Source organism: Orcinus orca, chromosome X (genome assembly GCF_937001465.1).
Source record: "Orcinus orca chromosome X, mOrcOrc1.1, whole genome shotgun sequence".
NCBI classification, from domain to species: domain Eukaryota; kingdom Metazoa; phylum Chordata; class Mammalia; order Artiodactyla; family Delphinidae; genus Orcinus; species Orcinus orca.
The window spans coordinates 45220974-45243652 of record NC_064580.1 but is presented as its reverse complement, the minus strand read 5'-3'; the positions used below and the strand labels follow the sequence as shown (position 1 = coordinate 45243652).

Below are 22679 nucleotides of genomic sequence, written 5' to 3'. Positions count from 1 at the left end.
TGGTGAAGTCTACCAAACATGTAAAGAAGAGTTAATACCAATCCTTCACAATCTCTTCCAGAAGATAGAAGAGGGAACAATCCAATGCATTTTACAAGTATTGCCTTGATTCCAAAGCCAAAGATATCACAAGAAAATAAAACTAGAGACCAATATCCCTTATGTAAAAATCCAGGACAAAATACTTGCAAACTGAACCCAACAGCATATAAAAAGGATAATACATCATGACCAAGTGGGATTTATCCTAGGAATACAAGGGTGTTTAGCATCCAAAAATCAGTTGATGTAAACATTGCATTAGTAGAATAAAGTACAAAAAGAACATGATCAATTCAATAGATGCAGAAAAAGCATTTGACAAAAATCAACACCCATTCGTGATAAAAACCCTCAAATTGGGAAGAGAAAGGAACTCCTCAAGCTGATAAAAGGGCATCTATCAAAATCCTACAGGTAACATCATATTTAATAGAGAAAGACTAAGTGTTTTCCGCTTAAGATGAGAAGAAGATGAGGATGTCTGCTCTCGCCAGTTATATTCAACATTTTACTGGAGCTTCTAGCCAGGGCAACCAGACAAGAAAAAGTAAATCTGTCTTCATTTGTAGATGACATGACCTTATACATAGAAAACCCTAAGGAATCCACTAAAAAAACTACTATAACTAATAAAGAAATTCATCATGTTTGCAAAGTACAATATCAACATTAAAAGGCACTTGTATTTCTGTACAGTAGCCATGAACAATCTGAAAATGAAATTTTAAAAAAATTTCCATTTGTAATAGCACCAAAAGTAAAATAATTAGGAATATATTTGACAAAAAGTGCAAGACTTGTACACTGAAAACTATAAAACATTAGTGAAAGCAATGAAATAAGACCTAAATAAATAGACATCCCATGTTCGTGAATTAGAAGATGATATTGTTAAGATGTCAGTACTCACCAAATGGATCTACTGATTCAACACAATCCCTATCAAAATCCCAGGTGCCTTTTTTTTTCTTTCAGAAAATGGCAAGCAGATAGATCTTAAAATTCACATAAAAATACAAGGGACCCAGAATAGCCAAAAGCAATTTTGAAAAAGATAAAACTTGGAGGACCTACAATTGCTCATTTCAAAACTTACTACAAAGCCGCAGTAGTCAAGTCAGTGTGGTACTGGCATAAGGACAGACATATAGATTAATGGAGATCGGTTGAGATCCCAGAAATAAGCCCTTACATTTTTGATCAATTGATTCATGACAAAATTGCCAAGAAATTTCAAAGGGAAGAAATGATGTTTAGCATATAGGATTTAGCTAATAGGATTGACTAAAATTGGTATTTAGCCAATAGGCTATCTGCATGCAAAATAATGAATTTGGTCCTCGACCTCACACCATACACAAAGAATTAACTCAAAATGTATAATAGGCCTAAGTATAACACCTTAAACTATAAAACTCTTTGAAGAAAACATAGGAGTAAATCTTCATAATCTTGGGTTCCACAGATTTTTAGACATGACAAAAAAGCACAAGTGATAAAAGAAAAAATGATAAACTGGACTTAATCAAAATTAAAACTTTTCACTTTTTAAAAGATACCATCATGAAACTGAAATGTCACCCCAAAGTCTGGGAGAATATACCTCTAAATGATATATCTTCTAAAGTATTTGAATTCAGAATATGTGAAGACCTCTTACAACTTTAATACTGACTAAAAAGACAAATGACCCATTAAAAATCAGGATAAGAATTTGAATAAATATTTTTTCCAAAGAATATATACAAATGGCCACTAGCACATGAATAGATAATGCAGCATCCTTAGACATTAGGGAAATGAAAATCAAAACCACAGTGAGATAATATTTCTCACTCTTAGAATGGCCATAATAATTATTTTAAAAGACAATAACAACTGTTGGTGAGGATGTGGAGAAATTGGAACTCTCATACATTGCTGTTGGGAATGTAAAATGATGCAGTTCTTTGGAAAATGGTTTAGCAGCTCCACAAAATGTTACACGTGGAATTTCCATATGAATCAACAGTTTTACTCCTAGATACCTATTTACCTAAGAGAAATGAAAGCATGTTCACATCAAAACTTGTATGTGAATGTTCATAATATCATTATTCACACTTGTCCCAAAGCAGAAGCACCCCAAATGTCCATCAAATGATGAATGGATAAAGTGTGGTATATCCATACAATGGAATATTGTTCAGCAATGAAAAGAAATGAAGCACTGTTACATGCCACTATATGAATGAACCTCCAACACATTATGCTTAGTGAAAGAAGTCAGACACATAAGGTCAAATTGTATGATTCCATTTATATGAAGTGTTTCTTTTTTTTTTTTTTTTAAAGCAAATCTATAGAGACAAAGTAATTGGTGATTGCCTGGGGCTGGGTATGGGAATGGGGACTGACTGTAAATGGCACAAGGGTTTTTAGGATGATGGACATTCTAAAATTAGATTGGGTGATAGTTGCAAAACTCTATAAATATGCTGAAATTCATTAAATTGTACATTTTAAATGGGTGAACTTTGTCATATGTAAATTATATATCAACAAAACTTAAATGCAGTAGTTTGAGAAAATAATGTGATGATTTTTATAAAGAATAAGATCACTAAAACAAATTATAAAATCTATTCCCTGATAAAGTATAACTCCCAAATTTCTATTCCTATTACCTTTTCAGGATCTTGTTCCATTTGTCAATTTCCTCCATGTACCCCTTCTGTACCCTACCATGGACCTCTTCCTTTCGATTCTGTGTCCCACCTTTTCACTTGCCTTGAGCCTATTTACCCTTCCAGAACTTCTTTCTCTCCCAGCATTATGGTTTGTGCTCTCATCTCTCTCCTAAAGTCCTTTTCTCCTGAGGTTTTATTTCATTTCCAAATCATGAGAGTTTTTCTCAAACTGCTGCTTCTATTTCTTTGACCAAAGGGGGCACATAATTTCTCCTGGGTTTATGCGTTTGACATAAGCACCTGCTGTGTGTACTTGACTCTGTGATGATACTTGTGGTGGCCTATGTTGCTGATCTTTATATTTGGGGAACAATAAGAATTTTTAATGTGGCATATAAAATATTCTGTGTAGAAGTTCTAAAGAGCTATATTTCATGGCAATTTTTGTTCAACCTATAGAAAATTCTCTATTTCAAAATGGCAAGTGTGTAATTGCCTTCTCGTAGTCCCTGAGCTGTCCCTCTGTTTGGGTGTTAAGCCAGTGGTGTGCTGGTAAACAGGACCTCCAGGGAAATTAAATAAATAAAACCTGATTTGTTGAATTTGTGACTTCCATAGTGGGTATACTCCCACCATAGTCAGTTTCAAGTTATTAACATGATATTACTGAATGCAGAGGTGGGAAGCTATCCAGTCTGAGCCTTCTGGGAGGTAATTGCTTAGTCCTAATCCCACCAAAAATAGCTTTCACACTGTCTCTGAAATACTACCCAACTTAGTTGGAAGAACTTTGGGGAGAAGAGAATGAATGGTTCTGGAATACCAATTCTGTGCTAGGCACTGTGCCCTTTAAGTACTCCTCATAAACCTGTGAGGGAGATACCCATTTCACAGGTGAGTAGATGGAGGCTTAAAGAGTTAAAGTGGTCTGCCCAAAGCCCCACAGTATACTGCAGAGCTAGGATTTGAATCCTGATCATTTTGATGCCAAATCCCATGCTCATTGTACCATGGTACCTCCTACGGCAAAGCTAGCAGCAGAGAGAATGAGACAATGTACTTTTCCAGTGGTAGTGCCCCAGATATTGTTCACCTTCTGGGGATTGGACATAAGCACATCACTTGAAGTGCATTTCACTTGCTAGAGGATGTTAGGGTAATCTCTCTGTGGGTAGCAGGAAGGGAAGGTGGTGAAGACCTTGGTGTGGGGCAGGGGACTTCTAAACCCTTTGATTAATTTGAGCTAAGGAGGGACTGAATTGAATAGCCAGGAGTTCCTGACTATTCCAGAGGAGTGATAGAGGTGCTGAAGCAGCACACAATCCTTTTGGGCCTCAGGCGAGGCCTAGAATTGTCCATTTGAGGTCATTACTGTCCCTGAAGGTAGTGGTTTTCAAATCAAGTTAGGGAACATAAATGATTGAAGCAATTTTCTGAAAACAAATTCTATACCTTTTTTTTTTTTTTTTTTGTCTGCGTCGAGTCTTAGTTGCGGCATGTGGGCTCAGTAGTTGAGGCACGTGGGCTTAGTAGTTGCGGTGTGCAGGATTAGTTGTGGCATGGGGGATCTTAGTTCCCCGACCAGGGATTGAACCCGCATCCCCTGCATTAGAAGGCAGATTCTTAACCACTGGACCACCAGGGAAGTCCCCTATTTTTTTATTAGAAATAAAACTCCATAACAACAGGAATCTTTATCTGTTTTGTATATTGCTAGATCCCTGTTGTCTAGAACAGTGCTTGACGCTCAATATGTTGGATGGATGAATGGATGAATGGATGATTTGCCTCCAGGCCTGTAGCTCTTTTCCAGACCTGGCTACTACTTGAAAGCAAGTTTTTTTTTCAGAGACCTCTAAGAGACCAACACTGAGGCTCCTCACTTTTTGCCAGCTAAGGATCTCATTAGCAATTATGTAAAAACAAATGATGTTACTTGGTGATGAGATGTGTAACATTGCTTTAGGATGTCCTCTTCATTGTCTTTGGGTAGAATAGCTACCAGTTATTGAGTGTTTACAGTATGTTAGGTAGAGAGATAAGTGTTTTTCATGCATTAACATGTTAAATCCTCATAATGGCCTTATGAAAGAGACAATTAGGTCCATTTTATGGATGAGGAAATGGAGGCCTGGGGAGTTTAAATAGATTGCACCACAAGGCTGTACTCCTAGTATGAAGAAGAGCCAGTAACCAACCCCAGTTTCCCCCAACTATTAATCCTATACTTGCTCTAATACAGTACATTGCCTCTTTTTCTGTGTTACTAATCATTCATTGATTCAGGGAATATTTATTAAGTCCTAAGCTCTGTTGTATGCCAGACACTTAGACTTTCTGAAGGGAAGGGGAATCTTCTGAAGGGAAAGGGAATCATGAGTCAGAGCCATATGAATACAGCCTTTCCTTTCAAGAATGTTCTTTCAAAAATCCTAAATCTATTTAATGCTAGTTAAAGGGGCTTTAAAGGGTCACATAAGGAGTCCCAGCAATACAATTTGCCCCTCTTGGGCTTGGAGACTCAGAAGGAGGTGGAAAGGGATTGGATTAAACCCAGGGCTGAACCAACCATTCCTTGATACTTCCGTTAAAGTTCTTGTCCCTTTTGTTGTTGTTGTTCTTTTGTTCCTTCAACAAACATTTATAGGATGTCAACTATGTAGCAGGCCTGGTTCTAGGCTGGTGCTGTCCAATATAAATATAATGAGAGCTATGTATATGCCATTGTAAGTGTCAAGTAGTCACATTAAAAAAGTAAAAAGAAATAGGCGAGGGAATTCCCTGGTGGTCCAGTGGTTAGTACTCAGTGCTTTCACTGCCAGGGCCCGGGTTCTATCCCTGGTCGGGGAACTGAGATCCCACAAGCTGCACAGTGTGGCCAAAAAAAAAAAAAGAGGCAACATAAATTTTAATAATGTATAGACCTAGAGATTATCACACTAAGTGAAGTAAGACAGAGAAAGACAAATATCATATGATATCACTTATATGTAGAATCTAAAAAAAATGATGCAAAGGAACTTATTTAACAAAACAGAAACAGACTCACAGACATAGAAAACAAATTTAGGGTTAGCAAAGGGTAAAGGGGAGGAGGGATAAATTAGGAGTTTGGGATTAACAGATACACACTACTATATATAACATAGATAAATGACAAGGACCTACTGTATAGCACAGGGAACTATAGTCAATATCTTGTAATAACCTATAATGGAAAATCTGAAAAAGAATATATACTTTTTTACTGAATCACTTTGCTGTACACCTGAAATATTGTAAATCAACTATACTTCAATTAAAAAATTGGAAGAAACTTTAATCTATATTTAACCTAATATATCCAAAATGTTTACATTTCAACATGTAATCAATATAAAATGTTATTAATGAGACATTTTACATTCTTGTTTTCATATTAAGTCTTTGAAGTCTGGTGTGTATAATAAACTTACAAACACATCTCAGTTTAGACTAGTCACATTTAAGTGCTCAGTACTCACATGTGGCTAGTGGGTAGGTAGTGGACAGGACAGCTCAGTGCTAGGCCGTGTTCTCAGGAACACTGGAATATATTAGATACCTTTCTGTGAGGTGATGAAGAAAGGCACATTAGTGGGAATGAGCCTGATAATAATTTGTTCAGCAGAAAGCCGTTCTTTCAATTATGGCCCACATGGGCTGCACATCGTGAGGTTAGAACCCCATGTAACATTAACAGTCCTTTAAGCTCCTTCAGAGTCTCCTCCACTGCTTTTGGGAGAGCACCTCTCTTAAAGCATGACATCATTTTGATTCTGCAAATATTCTCCAAGTCAGGGAGGTCATAGACCTCTGGAGAGTGGCCATGAACTGAGGCAGGAAGTGATTTAAGGTGGGAACATCAGAGTCATCAAAGAAGAGGGGCCCCTGGTATTCAAGTCCTTCAGGTGATCCAGGAGAAGTACCAACAAAGAACTACCTACTAGCCTGGGAATTCTCTCTCTTTTCTATCCTCTACCCTTCCCATACTCAATCTCTTTTCCCTGGACAGTCCATCTCTCAGGGGCTCCCTGTCTCACCTCTGTGCTCTGGAGGATATGTAATAGTATGTGTGAGTGTGTGCAGTCATGTGTGTTGCTGTCTGTGGGACTGTGTCTGTGCTGTCATAAATCAGCTGTGTAAGGGATGGATAGGTGAATTTACAGCCCCAAAAGTATATCTAGGAATAATCAAGTAAAAGAAATCTTCCTAGTTTGTGTCCTCTCAGAAGGTGACACAAATTAGTGTAGCCTGAATTTAGGCCCTGAGCTCACCTGACAATTTCTAGCGACAGACTCTCCCTGTCATTGCAGGGGCTGTCTGGCACAAAGGAGGATTCAAAACTGGAATCGGTTTTTCTCCTTTGGAAGACAATATTTTAGATCTATTTTCTCACATAAAGGGCTTTCAGAGTTATCTTAAGTTTTAGGCAATCTTCCTTGATTGTTGACTTAGCAATGTGTTTTAAAAGAGAGCCCTTAGAGAAGGCAGGTTTCTTTTTTTAAACTTTCGGGGTAGAAAGGAAAGAAGGGATGAGAGAGTAGTACTTTTCAGGGAGCCCTTCCCAGCAGGCCTTAAGCCACATCAGGGGTTCCCTCATACTGCTTGTAAAGGCAATCTGGATAATGGGGTTAATCATCTGAAAAGCAAGACAGGTGGCCATCTTCCTGCTCTGAAACAGACACAATCATAGATTGTCTGTTGTCTGCTTTCCCCAGGGAGAAGATGTGGCTCTAAGCCAGTGCATCAAAAGAGAAGAAAAAAGGCACATTCCTTAGGATTAAGGTGTGGGTGAGACTTACCCTGTCTGCTCTATCAGAATAGGAGGTGCTTACAGACCACATTTCCCGGAGGGCTTAATCTGCTATTGAAGAACCGTGTGCAGCCAGGAGCGACTAAACCTGGGTTAAAGCTAGAGGGAGATCAGGAAAAGGAATCCTTGTAAATATTGGGAACAAAAAGCATGGAATAAAATGTTTATCCTCTGTTTAGTCAAGATTTATCGAACACCTGATTAGAACATCCTATGTTATCTTCCCAGATGTAGGAATCGTAGAGACGAAAGGGGGAGGTAACTTTCACTTACAGAAATGTGCCAGGCACTTTACATATGCTTAAGGCCATCCTGTGGGGTAGATGGCATCTTACCTACTTTATCCATGAGGGGACTAATAATATCTATAGGACTTCTGTGACTTAGAGCTAGTGAGGGGGAATTCAAACTTGGATATGCCTTATTCCAAAGCCCATTCTTCCCACCGCCCTATGCTGCTGTCTTAAGTCTTACTGTTTAGCTAAGGAGACATGACATCTATTCTCAAGAAACAATCAGAGGAACGAAAGTTCTATGTTAACAATAATTAAACACTAATAATGTAAAGTAGAGACAGCATGTATTTGACATGATCAGGAACAGTTCTAAGGTCAGAGCAAACTTTGTATTCCCCTGATGGTGTTGGTTAGTTTCATGTTGGGTAGTAGGAAAATTGGACAAAGAGCTGTCAACAATACAGTCCAATGTTACTAAAGAAAATGACTATGATCATCCTCCCCCAAACCATCTCAAAAGCAAAACCTGGACCAAAATTTAACAGTGAACCCCAGCTCTGCTTGGTATGCAGAATATCATTAGCTCCTTAGCTAACATTATTTTGCCATAGTGATAGAGAAACACCCTTTTGGCAAGGCTAGGTCTGAGTTATACCAGTGGGTGAGGAAATACTAGTTCTTTATTGTTCCCCTAGGAGACATAGCTAAGGATTCAATGCCTGATATTTCTTGAAGATAAAAGTTCCAATATTGTTTTGTCCCACTGTCACATCACCCTAGAAGCAACAATTTCACAGTTAATCAAAGCAGTGGTACCACATGGGTCCATCTATATTCTGAACTATGTTTAGCACAGACTCCATGATTTCAATTAGAATGATAGAATTCTCTCATTGCCTCATAAGTCTAACAAAACCAATTGTCTTATTATAAATGAATAAAGATGGGTTCAATTAACAGTGCTTCTAAAAATACATTCTTCTATATGTATGTCTGTATGAAACCTTGGGTGAAGATAATGAAGACAAGTCTTAAAATTTCATCTGCTTTTTATTGAGCAAGAAAGACATATGGAGTGATATATTAAATGATGTCTTTTAATGGCTTGACAAGTCTTAATGACCAACCTCTTCTAGTAACCCATTTCAGAACAATCTTAACCAAGCTGTGGTTGGAGAGCTTTTATTAAATGCCCAGCACTGTACTACTACTCTCTACCATTTTCCAACCTGATCATTTGCTTGAGGGTGATGAAGGATGATGATGAACATTATAAGGTTTCTTTCCTTATAGTCCTTAAAATCAACTGAGGTAAATGCAGTTAGAAATAATTCAGAGACTTGACTGCTTCAGAAGAGATATAGCTATAGAAATAGGACCTCTTGGAACCATTTTAAAAAGAAAGCTACTGACAAATTCAGAAGTTCATCCCTTTAGGAAGGGCCTGTAATAACAGCAATAAGGATTCCTGACTGAAGCCCTTTGGACACTTTCCTCTGGAAAAGCATGGGCCTTTAGTAGCTGATGTTGGCCAGGTGGGCTGGCACATATGGCACTCCTTTCTGGTCTCTCAGTATTAGAGTCTCATTGCCTAGATTCTAGCAAAGACCTCCATAATAATCCTTCCCTTCCTGGAAGTGTTGCCTGGAGGAGGCCAAAATAATGAGGTGGCTTCCCACTTTTGTTGGTGGCTTATGACCAGCTCCAAGTCCCCAAGAAGTGTCTCTGTTGTCCAAGACCAGTTCATTGTGGCTTTGACAATCCTCAAGAGATAGATGATGGAGGTCTTCTAACAACCAGATTTCTAGTGGCAAGGTCACAGCCCAGTCTGGGGTCAGCAGTGGAAGCCAGTTCAGGGTATCAGCAATTGGTAAGCTTGCTGAAACTCTAGTTTTATTTTTTTAAATTAATTTTTATTTTATACTGGAGTATAGTTGATTTACAATGTTGTTTTAGTTTCAGGTGTACAGCAAAGTGGTTCACTTATACATATACTCATTCTTTTTCAGATTCTTTTCCCATATAGTTTATTACAGAATATTGAGTAGAGTTCCCTGTGCTATGCAGTAGATCCTTGTTGATTATCTATTTTATATATAGTAGTGTGTATATGTTAATCCCAAAAGTCTAGTTTTAGAGAGAATCTCCCTGTAGCAAGAATATCAAGAAGTTGATTCACCACTTCCTCACACATCCTATGCCCTAAACAATCCATACCTGACAAACTATATTCTTCAAGTACACCAAGATCCTTCCCACTGCTTTGTCTTTGCACATGTTGTACCCTTTCTAGAATATCCCCATCTCCTTTTTACAGAACTATTCTAGCATTGTTCATACTGGGAAGTAAATCATCTATGAGGAGATCTCTCTGTTACATTGTGATCTTTTCAAAGGTGGGAATTGTATCTTATTATCTCTGTTATCTCCATTAGCCAGAACAGAGACTGGCATACAGCATGCTGAACCAGGTAAATGCTGATTAAGTAACTGAATTATTTATCCAGATGTGGCTGGGGTTGCATATTTCTGAATTCCATTATCAGTAGGCTTTATTTAGTATCATACCCTGTGTATGTGTATTTCAGGGACCTCTTGTTTAATGGAATGATTAAACTTTTTGAGCTTTTTTGTTTGTTTCTTTGAGCAAAAGGTACATTTGTAGCCTTCAAGTGAATTGGTCCAATTCCCAGATTCCAATGGAACACCACTGGCTCCCTCTTGTGAGGCAGTCTCAGAATTTCTCCTATAATTAATTTCTTAGGAGGTCTGTGGACAAGTACATCTTAGTAGAGTTGTTCTGGGTCTGAATGCTTTGGCTTCTAAGTGTTGTGAACCAATCAGTTACTTCTTAGAAAACATTAAGACCTTCACTTGACAAGGGTAAAGAAGCCATTCTAGGAATCTTGACCAGCTCAAAAATCTGAGCACCCTGGAGTTAAAAGGCTTCCTGAAGGTCATCTTTATAACCTAATCTCACAAAGCAACTCGTACCAGTTTTGAGTTGCTCCCCCTTCTAGAGGTTTCTCTGTCTTTTAGAAGATTATTCCTTTTAAGGGACTAAAATCTGCCTCCAACTGGTCCATACAAAATGATCTCTACCTTCTTAATAACTAACTGCCTTTTGGGTAGCTAATGACAGTGTTGGATTCCTCATATTTTTTAAATTCAGTTTTTTCAATATTTTTGAGCACCTTCCTAGTGCCAGGCACCCTGGTCTAATCTTCTCCAGGTCCCTCAACTGTTTCCCATGTATCAGGTTCCTCTGAACCACTTCTATAGATAATTTCCACCTTGTCACTGGCTCCAAAGTTTGGAACTTGTTACATGATATTCTTGTTAAATGATTCCCATTATTCCAGCCAGTCCAGATCTTTAAGTTCCCATCATATGTGAGACCTGCCATGTTCTAGGTGAGTCTGCTCTTTTAGTTAATCAGTATAAGTACCCAGTTATGGGACTTTGAAATAGTACCTCTCCTGAAACAGTATGGTATAGTTGAATTGGAGGACACCAGATCTGTTTTCAATTTATTTAACCTCTTTGGGACTCTTTGAGTGCTAATTATCCTTCCTTCATAGGGTCATTGTCAGGATTCACGAGATACTATCTATAAAACATTAAGCACTGTGCCTGAGCACTTAGTGGGTACACAATAGAAGTTAATGTCCCTCTCTTCCTGCCAGTTGGTCCTGCCTACCACTGCCCTCTACTGAGGAGAGTCAGTAACTGCTTTGAACTTGCATTTCTGGTTTGAGCCAAGTAGCTCTGTTCCATTCACTCTCTTTTCAGCCCTTTAAAGAATGGCAGCCGCATGGCACAGGGATATTGGCTTGGTGCTTTGTGACAGCCTGGAGGGGTGGGATAGGGAGGGTGGGAGGGAGGGAGACGCAAGAGGGAAGAGATATGGGAACATATGTATATGTATAACTGATTCACTTTGTTATAAAGCAGAAACTAACACACCATTGTAAAGCAATTATACCCCAATAAAGATGTTAAAAAAAAAAAAAAGAAAAGCACTAAAAAAAAAAAAAGAATGGCAGTCTTATATGAGATATAACATAAACTGGTAGACTGGACTCAATTTTGAGAAAGTAGTTCTTGTAAAAATATTGCAGTAGATATCTTTGCCAATTTCTGACACAGCACAACTGAATTAGAGTTCTATATTGCGTGGATAGCTATTGGTGAGACTTTTTTTTTTAAGTATTATAAGATCCCAAGGTGCTAATCATTGATGTTTGGAATGTCATCCAATTTCTGTTGTTCATTGTCATGTAAACAGTAAAATCACAGCCTGAATATGAATTTCATTCACAGGTCTTCTGGATAATATGATTCCTGTGTTCTTTCTGAGAAGGAACATTTATATGAATTGGTATTTTAATTCCTCTGACAGGATGATGTAGGTTTGCATAAGAGCAATAAAAATACAGGGACCCAAGTGGTTCTTAGTGCCACACTAGTGAAAGGTCACATCGTTAGAATTACCTTCTATGAGAGGATTTTGGGGTGTGGAGGGAAATCCCTAAGCCTGGCAATCAGACATTATAGTAGAGTGAACAGAGGGTAGTCTTGGTGTCAGATCTGAGTTTGAATCCCACCTCAGCCATTCACTAGCTGTATGATCTAGGACAGGTCCTTTGACCTCACCTTACCTCAGCTCTATCTTGTATAAAATGGGGAACAATTATACCAAGTATTTATTGTGAGTATTATAAATGAGGTTAACAATTCTGTACCACTTAGCACAGTGCTTGGCATATGGTAGGCAAGCAATAAATCATTGCTCTTAGGATCGATTCCAGTTAATAGCAGTTAAGCCCCTTGGAGCTGCAGTATCATTTCCCTATTGGAGAGTGAAAAGAGTAATATCATGTACATGATTTGGGGATTCAATTCCTGGGTTCACGTAGAAACTAAGCCACCCTGAGTCCTTCAGATTTTGCTAGAAGTTTATAATCATTCACCTGAAGGGCAATGGGAATACACTGGGTTGTTTAATAGCCCTTGGCGGCATGTGGGCAAAAACAGTGAGAAGAACCCTGGGGAGTAATGTATTGCTTGTTCTCTTGCCCACAATTCTTTAAATGCAAGTACTTGGATTTATCAACCCAAGCAGGAGTCAAATGCTGCTGCCATTTTGGGGTTCTATAAACGTATATTCATGAATCTGGTGAGCCAGTCACCAAAGCTCCCTTTAGGGAGGAGGGAGGTTACTGGAATCTTTGTTTCCTGTTGAGGAATCTTGCCCTAGAGACAAAAAGAAAATCCCTAAAATATTCTGCTCACAAGAAAAGAGCAATCTGGCTGAGGTGGGTTACTTAGTAAAGGATAAACTTCGCCACCAACCAGCTTTATAAATTAAAAATAGGCCCAAAAATTAATCTATAGTGACAGAAAGATGATCCCTGTGGAGGGGGCCAGGGAAGGGTGGGTGGCAGTTCAAAGGGCAGAAAGAAACTTTTGGTGTTAATGAGCTTTGACATATATTCACCATCTTGATTATGGTGATGGTACATACATATGTCAAAGCTCATCAAATAATAAACTTTAAACATGTGCAATTTAATGTATTTCAACTGTACCTTAATAAAGCTCTTACTTAAACCCAGTGCCTATAACACCTGGCATGTAGTAAGTGCTCGCTAAGTATGTTCTTGAATTAAGATAAATAATTGTGACAGACCAACTTCTGGAATGGTTGTGTGAGAAGCTTAGCAGACACCCTCACTAGTGAAATAACCATTAAACTGGTAAAATTTTTATCAGAAACAACTGTTTAAAGTGTCAGGAAATTGGTTTAAGGGCATGCAACAAATTGAGAAGCATTTATTTAAGAACATTTATGGAATCTTGGTAAGAACAATTGTCATACGTGACATTTGATCCAGGACTTGCTCCTACTTCTCCTCCTAGCTTTATATTGCGGAAACTTTATTCTAGGTGGGCACAGCCAAAAGGCAAACAAACAAACAAAAAGTACAGGGGCTGTCTTCTTCACTAACTCCTGGTTATAGGGTATAGTTTCACTCCAGGATGGGCAGGCTGCTAGTGACTCTAATTCTACCCTCCAGTTTTATGTTGTGGAAGATTTATTCTGGGCGAAAATGGCCAAGAAGATGGAGGGCTCTCATCCCCGGCCCAGCTCCCACCCTTAAGATGAAGTCTGTTTCCTAGGCAGGTACAGCAAACTATGAGAGGCAGTTGGAGAAGACTGCCAACTCCTATTTTCTCCCTCCCAGGTCCAGGGCAAGGACCCAGATGTTGTACTTGTCAGACAAGGACTTCAAGGGCTCATAGGGCAGAGGTGTCACTCCAGAAAAAGACAGGCTGCCATATCACACTTTTCTCACCTAGCTCCAGCATAGTTGCACAGCCTATAGAGGCTGACTTTCTTTAGAACAGAGCATGAAGGAACTCATGCCTAAAGGTGTTGTTGAAAACCATAGAGATCATAGTAGTGAAAATTAGAAAAGCAATTATATATTAGTAGCAGACAGAATAGAGCAGACCAGCCAGACATTTTGCAGAGAGACCTAGGGAAAGAAACCATCAAAATGGGCCCTGCTAAGATCAAACTTATCCCTAGTTTGGGCTGTACACATGCTGTACGTAAGAGCAACCCATGCAGGGGCAACCAGAAATGTTATTTGTGAACTGCTGAATTCTGTTTGAATGCAGGGTAGAATCAAAACCTCCCTGAACTATGAAGGCATTCCACAAGCCATACAAAATACTTTGGCAAAGGGTACAAGCTTTACTGGATCTGGGTGCCTAAGAAAAACCTTTGACCACTTGATCACAGGCTAAAACTAACTATGCTGAACCAGAGGTGACTCCCAGAAAGCCAGGTTTAAAAATAAAACAAAGGGGAAAATGAGCATGATGTCAGAGGTTGCACACTGCAGAGAAAATAGACTTCAGCGAGAATTAGTCCAGGCAAGTGATTAAACAAATAGAGAAAAACAAAACAAAATAGAAACAGAAATAAGACCCAAGAAGGGGAGGTAAGCGGAATCCAAGGTTACTACAATGTATTATTTATTTATTTTTTAACTTTTTATTTTATATCGGAGTATAGCCAATTAACAATGTTGTGATAGTTTCAGGTGCACAACAAAGGGACTCAGCCATACATATACATGTATCCGTTCTCCCCCAAACTTCCCTCCCATCCAGGCTGCCACATAACATTGAGCACAGTTCCCTGTGCTATACAGTAGGCCCTTGTTGGTTATCCATTTTAAATATAGTGGTGTGTACCTGTCATTCCAAAACTCCCTGATTATCCCTTTCCCCCATCCTGCCCCCCTGGTAACCATAAGTTCGTTCTCTAAGCCTGTGAGTCTGTTTCTGTTTTGTAAGTTCATTTGTATCATTTCTTTTTAGATTCCACATATAAGGGATATCATACGATATTTCTTTTTCTCTGTCTGACTTACTTCACTCTGTATGACAGTCTCTAGGTCCATCCATGTTGCTTCAAATGGCATTATTTCATTTTTTTAATGGCTGAGTAATATTCCATTGTATATATATACCACATCTTCTTTATCCATTCCTCTGTTGATGGACATTTAGGTTGCTTCCATGTCTTGGGTATTGTAAACAGTGCTGCAACGAACATTGGGGTGCATGTATCCTTTCAGACCATGGTTTTCTCCAGATATATGCCTAGCAGTGGGATTGCAGGGTCATATGGTAGCTCTAATTTTAACTCTATTATTTAAAATATCTAGTTTGCAATAAAAATTATGAGCCTTCCCACCCCCCCCAAAAAAAATATAACCCAGGAAAGTGTAACCATGGAAAGGAAATAAGTCAGGTAATAGAAATTACTTTTGATGGAGTCCAGATGTTATATTTGTCAGATAAGTACTTCAAAGTTGCTATTATAAATATATTCAAAGAAGTAAGGGAAAACATGTTTTATGATCTAAAGGATATATAATGGTGATGACTAATCAAATAAAGAATATCAATGAAAAGATAGAACACATTTAAGAAAAGAACCACATGGAAATTCTGGATAGTAAAAGTACAATAACCTAAATGAAAAAATCATAAAAGAGGATCAACAATATATTTTACATGGCAGAAGAGAATTAGTGAACTGGAAAACAGATCAATAGAAAGTATACATTCTGAAGAAAATAAAAAGAATCAAAAACTTGAACAGACACATGTAGAATACAAGCACAACAACAAATGTGTAATGGGAGTGCCAGAGGAGAGGAGAGAAGGGGCAGAAAAATTATTCATAGAAAGGATGGCTTAAAAGTTTCCAAATATGATGAAAGACATTTATCTAAACATCCAAGAAGCTCATGAACTCCAAGTAGGATAAACTAAACAGATCCACACCTAGAGATATCATAGTCAAGATGTTGAAATTCAAAGCCAAAGAGGAAAATCTTGCAAGTAGCAAGTGAAAAAAGACCCATCACAGAAAGGAACCCCAGTAAGTTTGACAATTGACTTCTCATCAGAAACAATGGCTATCATGGGATGGGGGGATGACATTTTCAGCATGAAAAAAATCAACCAATAATGCTATATCTGGGAAAACTAACTTTAAATTTGTAGATTAAATAAAGATGTTCCCAGAAAACTAAATATGAGGAGAATTTGTTGCTAGCAGACCTGCCTTACGAGAAAAAGTAAAAGAAACCCTTCAGGCTGAAAAAAAAAAAACAATAATGGACAGTAATTTGAATCCATACAGAAAAAAAAAAGTGCTTATAAAGTAATTATGAAGTAACTATAAAAGACAGTATAATTACATATTTCTTCTCCATATTTCCTTAGTTTATTTAAAAGACAATAGCATACTGAAACAGCAGTGAGCACACTTAGCACCAAGATTTTAGATTTTAGTACCATTCTCCAATAAAAGGAACCAGGGATCTTTGGAAGAATGGCTGATTCTAGGACTGGGCTAAAAAATATACAAGATGAGCCTGAAGAATCTTGTAGTGCCAGAAAGTAAGGAAGTGCTCAAAACAAAACAAGAACCACACACACACACACACACACACACACACACACAGTGAAGGGGGTATGTGAAAGGGACACTGAAGTCAACTGAAAGAGGTCCTAATGGCCAAAGCTGAAACAACTTGAGCAGGAAAAACCCCAATAAATTAGTAATGGACTATATCTCAAGGTATAAAATAAATATCCATGAGTCTATATGGGTATAAATAAATGATTGAATAAATATATAAATGGGGAGAATAGACAACTCTTTCATGCAGAAGAATCCCAAATAATTTATGTTGATACTCTTCTCTCAGGTACATGGAATATAACTCTCCACTCTTTAAGTCAGGCCTGTGTATAGTGACTTCCTTGAAAGAGTACAGTATGGAAAAGGAGAAAAGAGTAATATATAGTGAAGAAAGCTGACAAACACTACCTCAGCCAGGTGATAAAGGTTAACATCAACAGTATTAAGTCATGTTGATAGTATGTCCCTTGATATGATGTGATGAAAAGGGCATTGCACTTTTGTGATCTTCCCCTCAAAAACCCATAGCCCCAGTCTAATCGTGAGAAAAACATCAGACAAATACCGATGGAGGAACATTTTATAAAATACCTAACCAGTACTCCTCAAAAATGTCAAGGTTGTCAGAAACAAGGAGAGTATGAAAAACTGTCAGAGGAAAGAAGAGCCTAAAGAGATGTACCAACTAAATGTAATGTTGTATCCTGGATGGCATCCTGGAACAGAAAAAGGACATTAGGTAAAAACTAATGAAATGTTGAATAGTATGGACTTTAGTTACTAATAATGTACCAATATTGGTTAACTGGTTATTACAAATGTACCATATTGTCATACATTAATAATAGGGGACATTGTGTGTGGGGTGTATGGGAAATCTCTGTACTATCTTTGTAATTTGTATATCTAAAACTATTCTAAAATAAAAGTTTATTTTAAAAGCAATAGCACTAACATCATACTTAATGATGATAAGCTTTCTCATTAAGATCAGAAACAAGGAAAAGATGTTCCCTTTCACCACTCCTTTTCAACATTGTACTGGAAGTACTATATAATGCAGTAAAATAATGAAAGGTATACAGTTTGGGATGGAATAAAGAAAACTGCTTGTAGGTGACATGACGGTATATATCAAAAATCTGAAAGAATGGACACAAAAAACTTGGAATGAATAAGCAGTTACAGCAAGGTTGCAGGATACAAGGTTAATATAGAAAAGTAAATCACTTTCCTATATATCAGCAATGAACAAGTGAAACTTGAAATTAAAAACATAGCACCGTTTACATTAGCAGCCCCCAAAATGAAATACTTAGGTATAAATCAAACAAAATATGTACAAGAACTATATGAGGAAAACTACAAAAAGTCTGATGGTATTAAAAAAGAACTAAATAAATGGATAGATAGTCCATGTTCATGGATAGAAAGACTCAATATTGTCGAGTCATTTCTTCTCAAATTGATATATAGATTCAATGCAATCCCAATCAAAATCCCTCCAAATTATTTAGTGGATATCAACGAACTAATTCTAAAGTTTGTTTGGAGAGGCAGTAGACCCAGAATAACCAACACAGTATTGAAGTAGAACAAAGTTGGAGGACTGACACTACTTGACATTAAGATTTTTTAAAAAATAAATTTATTTATTTATTTGTTCGTTTTATTTTTGGCTGTGTTGGGTCTTTGTTCTGTGCACGGGCTTTCTCTAGTTGCAGTGAGCGGTGCACGGGCTTCTCATTGTCGTGGCTTCTCTTGTTGCAGAGCACGGGCTCTAGAGCGCAGGCTCAGTAGTCATGGCACACGGGCTTAGTTGCTCCGCGGCATGTGGGAATCTTCCCGGGCCAGGAATCGAACCCGTGTCACCTGCGTTGGCAGGCAGATTCCCACCCACTGCGCCACCAGGGAAGCCCGACATTAAGATTTACTATAAAGCTACAGTAATCAAGAAAGTGTGGTATTTGCAAAAGAATAGAAAAATAGATCAATGGAGCAGAATGGAGAGCCCAGAAATAGGCCCACATAAATATAGCTCACTGATTCTTTTTTTTTTTTTTTACAAAAACGTCTTTATTGGAGTACAATTGCTTTACAATGGTTTGTTAGTTTCTGCTTTATAACAAAGTGAATCAACTATACATACACATATACCCCCATATCTCCTCCCTCTTGAGCCTCCCTCCCACCCTCCCTATCCCACCCCTCTAGGTGGTCACAAAGCACCGAACTGATCTCCCTGTGCTATGCGGCTGCTTCCCACTAGCTATCTATTTTACATTTGGTAGTGTATATATGTCCATGCCACTCTCTCACTTTGTCCCAGCTTACCCTTCCCCCTCCCCGTATCCTCAAGTCCATTCTCTAGTAGGTCTGTGTCTTTATTCCCGTCTTGCCGCTAGGTTCTTTTTTTTTTTTAGGTTCCATATATATGTGTTAGCATACGGTATTTGTTTTTCTCTTTCTGACTTACTTCACTCTGTATGACAGACTCTGGGTCCCTCCACCTCACTACAAATGTGCCATATCTTCTTTATCCATTCATCTGTTGATGGACACTTAGGTTGCTTCCATGTCCTGCCTATTGTAAATAGAGCTGCAATGAACATTTTGGTACATGACTCTTTTTGAATTATGGTTTTCTCAGGGTATATGCCCAGTAGTGGGATTGCTGGGTCGTATGGTAGTTCTATTTTTAGTTTTTTAAGGAACCTCCATAGTGTTCTCCGTAGTGGCTGTATCAATTTACATTCCCACCAACAGTGCAAGAGGGTTCCCTTTTCTCCAAACTCTCTCCAGTATTTATTGTTTCTAGATGTTTTGATGATGGCCATTCTGACCGGTGTGAGATGATATCTCATTGTAGTTTTGATTTACATTTCTCTAATGATTAATGATGTTGAATATTCTTTTATGTGTTTGTTGGCAATCTGTATATCTTCTTTGGAGAAATGTCTATTTAGGTCTTCTGCCCATTTTTGGATTGGGTTTTTTGGGTTTTATTGATATTGTAGCTCACTGTTTCTTGACAAAGGAGCAAAGGCAATACAATGGAGCAAAGATAGTCCTTTCAACAAATGGTGTTGGAACGACTGCACATCCACATGCAAAAAAAAAAGAAAATCAAGACAAAGACTTTATACCCTTCACAAAAATTAACTCAAAATGGATCATAGACTTAATGTGGAATGTAAAAGTATAAAACTCCTAGAAGATAATATAGAAGAAAACCTAAATGACTTTGGGTAAGGTGATGAATGTTTAGATAAAACACCAAAGGCATGATCCATCAAAAAAATAATTTATAAGCTGGGCTTCATTCAAAATTAAAAACTTCTGCTATGCAAAAGACATTGTCAAGAGAATGAGAAGACAAGGCCACCAGACTGGGAGAAAATATTCACAAAAGCATCTTCTTTATCCATTAATCTATCAATGGACACTTACAATATCTTGGCTATTGTAAATAATGCTGCAGTGAACATGGGGTGGGGTGCACATATCTTTTCGAATTAGTGTCTCCAATTTCTTTGAATATATACCCACAAGTGGAACGGCTGGATCATATGATAGTTTTATTTTTAATATTTTGAGGAACCTCCATACTGTTTTTCATAGTGGCCAAACAATTTTACAATCATACCAACAGTGCACAAGGGTTCCCTTTTCTCCACATCTCCTCCAGCACTTCTTTTTTCTCTCCTTTTTGATAATAGCCATTTTGACAGGTGTGAGGTAATATCTCATTGTGGTTTTGATTTGCATGTTGATTTGATTGGTTATGTTAAGCATCTTTCATGTGCCTGTTGGCCATATGTCATCCTTGGAAAAATGTCTATTCAGATCCCCTGCTCATTTTTTAATCACCTTTTTTTTAATTGGGTTGTGTGAGTTCTTTATATATTTTGAATATTAACCCCTTATGGGATATTTCATTTATAAATATCTGCTCCCATTCAGTACACTGCCTATTTGTTTTGTTGGTGGTTTCCTTCACTGTGCAAAAGCTTTTTAGTTTGATATAGGTCCATTTGTTTATTTTTGCTTTGTTGCCTTTGCCTGAAGAGACAGATCCAAAAAAAAATATTTCTGAGACTGATAACAAAGAGCATAAGTGTATGATTTCTTCTACAACTTTTGTGGTTTCAGGTCTTAAATTTAAGTCTTTAATCATTTTCAGTTTATTTTTGTAAAAAAGTGCCCCATTTTCATTCTTTTGCTTATAGCTGTCCAGTTTTCACAACATCATTTATCAAAGAGACTTTTTCCCATTGTATGTTCTTGCCTCCTTTGTCATAACTTAATTGACCATTTAAGTGTGGGTTCATTTCTGAGCTCTATTCAGTTCCAGTGATCTATCTCTTTGTTTTTGTGCCAGTACCATACTGTTTTGATTACTGTAGCTCTGTAATATAGTTTGAAACCTGTTTGGTTCTTTCTTAAGATTGTTTTGGCTATTAGGGGTCTTTTGTGTTTATGTACAAAGTTTAGAATTACTTGTTCTAGGTCTGTGAGAAATGCCATTGGTATTTTGATAGGGAATGCATTGAGTCTGTAGATTGCCTTGGGTAGTATGGTCATTTGAACAATACTAATTCTTCCAATCCACGAGCATGGTATATCTTTCCATGTATTTGTGTCATCTTAAATCTCTTTCCTCAGTGCCTTGTCATTTTCTGAATATAGGTTTTTACCTCCTTAGTTGGATTTACTCCTAGATATTTTATTCTTCTGGATGCAATTATGAATGGGATTGTTTTCTTAATTTCTATTTCTGCTAGTTTATGTTGGTGTATAGAAAAGCAGCAGAGTCCTGGGTATTAATTTTGTATCCTGCAACTTTACCCAATTCATTAATGAGTTCTAGTCGTTTTTTGGTGGTATCTTTACAATTTTCTATATATAGTATTATGTCATCTGCAAACAGTGATGATTTTACTTCTTCCTTTCCAATTTGGATCCTTTTTATTACTTTTTCTTGTCTGATTGCTATGGCTATAACTTCCAATACTATATTGAATAAAAGCAGCAAGGGTGGGCATCCTTATCTTGTTCCTGATCTTAGAGGAAGTGCTTTCACCTTTTCACCATCGAGTATGATGTTAGCTGTCGGCTTGTCATATATGACCTTTATTATGTTGAGGTATGTTTCTTCTATAGCTACTTTCTTGAGAGTTTTTTTTATCATAAATGGATTTGGATTTTGTCAAAAGAATTTTCTGCATTTACTGAGATGATCATATGATTTTTACTCTTCAATTTCTTAATGTGGTTTTTCATATTGATTGATTTGAAGATATTCCAGAAATGGACAAGCTGAATATTCATTCATGCATTCATATCCATTTAATGTTAATTCTAAAATAATATTGAATTGCACGTACCCTGTCTAGGCAAAATAATCTTGAAAAAGAAGAACAAAGTTGGAGGACTCACACCTCTTAAATTCAAACTTAGTACAAAGCTACAGTAATCAAGACAATGTGGTACTGGCATAAGGAAAGACATATATAGATAAATGGAATAGAATTGAGTGTCCAGCAATAAAATCATACATCTATGGTCAATTACCATATGATCCAGCAATTCTACTCTTAGATATCTACCCAAAAGAAATGGAAACATATGTCTACACAAAAACTTGTACATGAATATTCTTAGCAGCATCATTCCTCATAGTCAAAATGCAGAAATGCCCAAATGTCCATTAATGGTGACTAGATAAACGAACTGTTATACATCATATAATGGCATACTATTTGGCAATAGAGATAATTGAAGCACTGATACATGCCACAATATGGATGGAACCACAAAAACATGCTAAGTGAAAGAAACCAGGCACAAAAGACCATACATTTTATCATTCCATTTATAAG

General features: G+C 37.5%; 1 protein-coding gene across 5 annotated transcripts in view; it reads left to right on the top strand.

The window, feature by feature from the left end:
* Positions 1 to 22679, top strand: part of SHROOM4 (shroom family member 4) — a 214281-nt gene that overhangs the window by 50715 nt on the left and 140887 nt on the right. The window lies entirely within an intron of this gene.